Source organism: Prionailurus viverrinus, chromosome A3 (genome assembly GCF_022837055.1).
Source record: "Prionailurus viverrinus isolate Anna chromosome A3, UM_Priviv_1.0, whole genome shotgun sequence".
Classification (NCBI taxonomy): domain Eukaryota; kingdom Metazoa; phylum Chordata; class Mammalia; order Carnivora; family Felidae; genus Prionailurus; species Prionailurus viverrinus.
Window position 1 is genome coordinate 25,914,322 of NC_062563.1, and position 6,183 is coordinate 25,920,504.

The window sequence follows — 6,183 nt, forward strand, 5'->3', positions numbered from 1 at the left end:
CAGTGAGTGATGGGGTGGGGCCACCACCGAGCTAGTCTCAGATGTGAAGGTTTGGCTAATCTCAGAAGATTCTCAGGAGAGAACTTGCTGATTTTACCTGAAAGTCCAGGCAGTAATAAGGCTCAGACGATGTGGGCACTTGGGTGAGAGCAGAGTAAGGGTTCCTAAATAACTTGAGTGAGTGGACGTCTGAAGGAGAGAGAGGGACAGAGGTGGCAGTGGGAGGGAGGACAAGAGGAGACACAAGAGATCAAATTGAAATACAGACTCAGAGCCTCCTTTGTCCTTGTCATACACAGACTTATCCAGAAGGGGGAGATAATTCCCAAATTGCTGGAAAATACATCGTAGGCTCAGAGCCCTACCCTCTTCCAGCACAAGAGAGTGGAACATTCTTAACTTGGCACATAACAATCCGTCCATCCATCCCTTTATCTGTCTGTACACCCATCCATTATCCTTCATCTTTCCCGCTTCTCTTATATCCATCCATCATTTTTACTGTCTCCTATTCTTCCATCCATTCACCCATACATCTAAATTCCCTTTCCTTCGTTCTTCCTTCTTTCCATTCTTTTTCCATCATATTCTGTCCATACCTCCTTGTATTTATCCAGCCACTCATCCATTCTTCTATCCACCCATACTATCATACATGTTTTCATTTTTCTATTTTACTATTCGTTAATACTTCCGCCCCTTGTTCTGTCATCCATCCACATTCTCCCCTTTCATTTCCTGTTCATACTCCAACAAAGTATATATGGAGTGCCTGCTCTGTGCCCAAGTAGGAGCTATAAGACAAACACAAGAAAGACTACGACAGAGTCCCTCCCCTCAAGGAGTTTTGTTCTAGTGGAAGAAACCAACAGTTACTATACAACATGATAAGCATGATGGATACATGCGCACAAGGTCGTGGCAGTCCTGAGGAGGGAGTCAGTCCACCTGGAGCGATCTGGAAAGACTTTGGAGAAGACAAACTATTGGAGCCACAACTTGAAGAGGTGTGGGATTTTTCCAGGCAGAGGGAGGAGCAAAACTATAATGTGTGAAAAGGTCCTGGAGTTTATGAGATGTCTAAGATCAGCTGGCTGGAGCAGCAAGATGGGGACAGAGGACAATAAGGCTGGAGTAGGAAAGGCCTTGACTGCCAGCTTTGGGGGTTTGAACTTGATCCTCCTGGTAATGGGAAACTCCAGAAGATTCTGGTCAGAGATAGGAGTCAGAAAAATCTCTCTGAAGCCATGAAGGGGAGAAAACAGGAGTGGGTGGGGTGGCTACTGCAGTGTCTTAGCAAGAGAGCAATGCTCAGGCCCATGGCGCATCTTACTTTTCAGAATGCTCAACTGATGGGTGATGTAGAGCCAGAATCAGACAACTGGGCACAGCCGAAATACAGATAAGCAGAGGTCTCTGTAACAGGAGGCTTGGGCCACCCTTCCAGCCCAGACCAGCCCCTGACGGGACAGGTACAGAGTGGAGTGATTTTATCAGAGTCTTTTATAAACACGGCACAAATCTCCTTCTTCCACAGGTGAAAACGGCTTGGCACATGTCAGCGCCCTATTTCTCTCCCTCTTCCCCAGCATCGGGGACGCGGACAAAGGACAGGGCAGCAAAATTCTGGAAGGCTGGAGAGTCCAGGGATAAAACTGCCAGTGTGGACTATCCCTACCTTGGCCGTCCCTCTGTACCTCTAGCTGATCTATGGGGTCTACCTTTGTCAAACTCACCACGTTGGGTAAGGAGTTCTGCAGGACCCGTTTCAGCATGACTTCTGTCCCTGAAGAGAGCAGGCTGCAAAGGGGATCGGGGAAATTTATAATAACAACAATTATAGCTGATGGTTATAAAATGTTTTTCTTTCTGCTCCAAAGACCAGTCTCAGCGCTTGGCAAATATTAACTCAAATTACCATGATAGTTAAAAACACAGATTGTTTGCCTCCCAGTGCCGCTATTTCCTGGCTGTGTGATCTTGTCCAGTTTACATAGCCTCTCTGTGCGTCTCCTGTGTAGCATGGAAAATAAAGTTCTTGTGACGATTCAGTAAGTAAAAGAAAGATATGGGCTGGAGGGCTACCTGTCATCAATAGGGGGTCTACCACCTTATAAACAGGTGGGAGCTTTTACATTCCTTGGGACTTGCTTTAAGGTTCATAGAAGCCATTTCTTCTTAGAAACCATGTTCTAAAATAGTGGCTGCCAAGTGGCAGGTTGCAGACCAAAAGAGGCCCACAGGAGTGTCTTCTTTTGCAAGCACAGTCTTTTAAAATTTTACAGTGAGTTTTCAGAACTTAAAAATGAAGTAACTTTACATAAAAACCCAAATATTCAGTTTCTGTTTAAGATTCAGAAATCTGACAAGACAGGGCCCGCCTTCCCAAATGGCCACAGCCAGCAGGAGCCAAAGAGGGATTGTCCTCTTCAGATAAGAAACATAGCGTCCAGTATGCCGTAGTGCCCACCACTCTCTGTTGGATCCCTGAAACTGAAACTGAACTCGTATGTTGTACTTCTCTTAACTGGAGCCCACTTACCGATTTTGCTAATTTCCTACCCCTAATGGGCATTTAAGTTTGTGATCTTGGTTCTGAGGCGTTGAATTCAGACTCTGGGAGCCAGAAAGGACCACAGACAGCTGGCAGTTGGGTTCTAGGGCTCGCCTGCCTATCTTTTTAAACCCATGTTCAATTTCACTCCTGTGTTATAGCACCCATCTGTGATTTACAGCATCCCTCTCAACCATGAAAAATGATCTTAGAGATTATCCATTAGGTGGTGACTGGGTTCCCAGCCCAGCATCTGGACACTTACTTATTCAGGGGATGGTCTGTCTGAAATATAATGCTACAGAATCTGATTAACCCTTAGTTCATTGCTCTTTTTAAAAATGTTTTTAATGTTTATTTTTGAGTGAGAGAGAGAGAGAGAGAGAGAGAGAGAAATCAGTGGAGGGGCAGACAGAGAGGGAGAGACAGAATCTGAAGCAGGCTGCAGGCTCCAAGCTGTCAGCACAGAGCCCAACCGGGGCTCAAACCCATGAACCGTGAGATCATGACCTGAGCCGAAGTCTGATGCTTAACCGACTGAGCCACCCAGGCACCCCAGCTCATTGCTCTTAAACTAAGTAAGTGTGAATTTTTAGAACTCATCTAGTGAACCAAACTTAGGTTTTTAAGGGAGACCACAAAAGAGTTTTTGAGCCATCAGCTTATCTTTTTACATTTTAATACATCCCTCCATCCATACACACACCCACCCTATATCCATCCATCCATCCATCCATCCATCCATCCATCCATCCATTTATCCATCTATCTTTCCATCCATCCATCCATCCATTCATTTATCCATCTATCCATCCATCCATCCATCCATCCATCCATCCATCCTCCCAGCCACCTATCCTTGCACTCATCCTCCTATTCATCTATTCATTTGTCCATCCAACCATCTACTCATCCTTCTCTGTCTTGTTCTCCAGTGTATCTCCAGGAACAACACGATAGTGAATGGCTCAGTATTTGTTGAGTAAATAAATGAACAAATTAATGACAAATATAAGGCAGCTTCTACCCCCACAGACCTCACGTAGGTGCATCACCCAATTACAACATAGTGTGAGAGGTGCTTTGACAGAGATCCTGCCCAGGGTCTCTCTGTGTGAGCACAGGCAAGGGGCCATGCAATACTCAGGGACACTTTCATGGAAGATACGTGCTTCTAGCAAGAAGATATCCTTTTCTGTTTAGAAATGTAGGTTCCCTGGTGGAGAAACCTGGTCAGAGGTTGAAATGAGAAGACAGATGCTCTGGTGGTGTGGTTTGTCGCATCCTGACTGTGGTCCCCAGTGAGCCTGGTAGCTGCCACTGTGCTTAGCACTGTCCCCCACTGTGCCCTCCTTGTGTAGTACCTACCATTTTCACATGTGGATCCCACCCAGTGAAGACAGATTGACAGTTCTGCAGAGTGAGTAAGACTTGGCCAGATCTGGTCTGGGGCATCGCTAAGGGAGCCTCCATGGTCACATCCAGCATGGAGCCACTGAGGAAGCTGAGCAGGAGGACAGTGTGAGCTGACTTCCTGGGGAACCTCCGATGGGGGCCTAAGCAAGAATGGCCTGGGAAGTCACATCCAGGGCACTCCCTGGGTCCCAGACCACTCCTGGAGGCAAGTCACTGGTCTTGTTTTCTCCACCTCTGCAGTGCAGGCAACCCTCCCCTTCCAGAGCAAATGTTTGGGGTTGTTCTAAAGGCTTCCCTCAAGATGACCCAGACTCAGGATGACCATTTATTGACTCTGCCCCAGATTGACCATATCTTCCAGATGACCCATTCTCTAGCTGACCAGAGCCATCAGATGGCCTATCCCCAATTTGACTATAATCACCAGATGACCTACCACCAATTTGACCATAATCACACCAGTCTGACCACTCATTAATCCCACCCCAAACTGACCAAAACCCCCAGTTTTCCCTGACCCAAGCTGACCACTTACTGGCTCTTCCCTAGATTGATCAAAACCACCAGATGACCCAGACTGACTATAACTGCCAGACACAGCCACCTCAGACCTGGCAGCACTTTCTAGAGAACCATCTGCAGGAAGACCACTGCCTGAAACACTCATAACTCCCACACCTATAATGTCAGGTTGGGCTGATGACTGTGGTCAGAGTAGCCAGGGTTTTTCATACCCTCTTGACCAAGCTGTCCGGGGAGAGTCATTCCTTGGTGGCCTAAAGACCCTTGGCCAATCACATTGCTTTTGTCAGCAGAACCTTGAGCCCTCATCTCACTTTGATCAGGGTAACTCATGGTGACCCAAGCAGCCACATGGGTTCTCATGGGTGGAGTAGGACTTGGCCCAGCTGTTCTCACTGGGGGTGTGGTCAGCAGGTTTGTTTTCAAGGGCAAGACTGGATTTCTTGGGCTAGATACTGTACTCAGTGACATCGTCAGTGTCATGGTCCTTAGGAAAATGTACTTCTGGTCCTTCTCAGAGGAGTTCTGTTCACAGACGTGGACAGCTCCTCTGCTACTTGAAGAACTGCTGGTGGCCAGAGCCTGCTGGTTGCTCCCACTGAGAAGCCCCATCCCAAGCACACCACCATGGCCAAGTACCTGGCCAGTCTTGAGAAGGCCTGAGACCACCACTGCTCAGGAGACCTCCAGTTCTACTGCCTGCCGGGACAAAGGTGCATGGGTAAGTCCAAGGCCACACCTTTCCACTAGAGCCACAGGAATAAGCTCATCCCAGAAACAGCTCTGTGACCCTGCCCAGGAACCAGGATAAGGGTTACCTTCGCAGATGTAGAACTGAGACTCTCTTACTAGATTTTATTGAGCATTTGACTCAGGAGGCAATGACAAGTCAGACACAAGGGGACCACATTGGGGCTATTTATGATGGAGCAAAGAAAATGATGATACAGTTATGCTCTGAGAAACAAGCACGGTGGCCTCAAGGGGGGTGTAACTGCTTTACTGTAGACAGCTTCCCAGATCTCGGTGTTAGTGGTCTGAGAGGCCCGGGGGACTTCTGAACTTTGAAATCACTGGGATAACACCTCTCCCCTTTTGATAAATCAATCTTTTTGCTTAACTATTTCATAGGGAAAGTTTTTGTCCCTTGCAATCAAACAATCTCTATGACAGAAATTAGTATCTGGAGTGGGGTTCCAAATAACAAACAGTCAGAGACAATATGGACTAGACTCTGGACTTGAGGCATATGAGTGGTTTCCAAAGTCTTTTATCAGAAGACCGGAAGCCACAAGTCTGTGATAATGTGGTTCCAAAGCAGCTGGCACTACAATCTCATGGGACTCAGGTCATCAGAGATGGAGGCTGGAAAGATTTGCCTGGGAACCAAGTGTAAGAAGACTACAGTGAGAGGGCAGAGAAATGACATGAGGTTTGTATTAAACATACGATCTAGACACCAAATGGGATCCGAAAGGGACTAGGAACCTCTAGGAAAGGCAGAGGGCCTCCTGTATCACTTGCAAATCTAAGCACTTCTAATGAGTCAGACTTGGTGACAGGTGTCAGCTTGTCCAACAGAGGGGAATTTCTTCTGGAATCTCCTTGGAAGGAGCTTCCAAGAAGCATGGGGTAACTTACCTGTTTGGGACCTGGGACCTCCAAAATGAGCATGGCTTGTGCTAAGCAGG

General features: G+C 47.1%; 1 protein-coding gene across 1 annotated transcript in view; it reads left to right on the plus strand.

The window, feature by feature from the left end:
* Positions 1 to 1,790, plus strand: part of CDK5RAP1 (CDK5 regulatory subunit associated protein 1) — a 233,106-nt gene extending 231,316 nt beyond the window's left edge. Inside the window, exon 21 of the transcript XR_007150844.1 lies at positions 1,538 to 1,790. The gene's annotated coding sequence lies outside the window, so the exon portion shown is untranslated. The remainder of the gene's footprint in view (positions 1 to 1,537) is intronic.
* Positions 1,791 to 6,183: the final 4,393 nt, after the last annotated feature.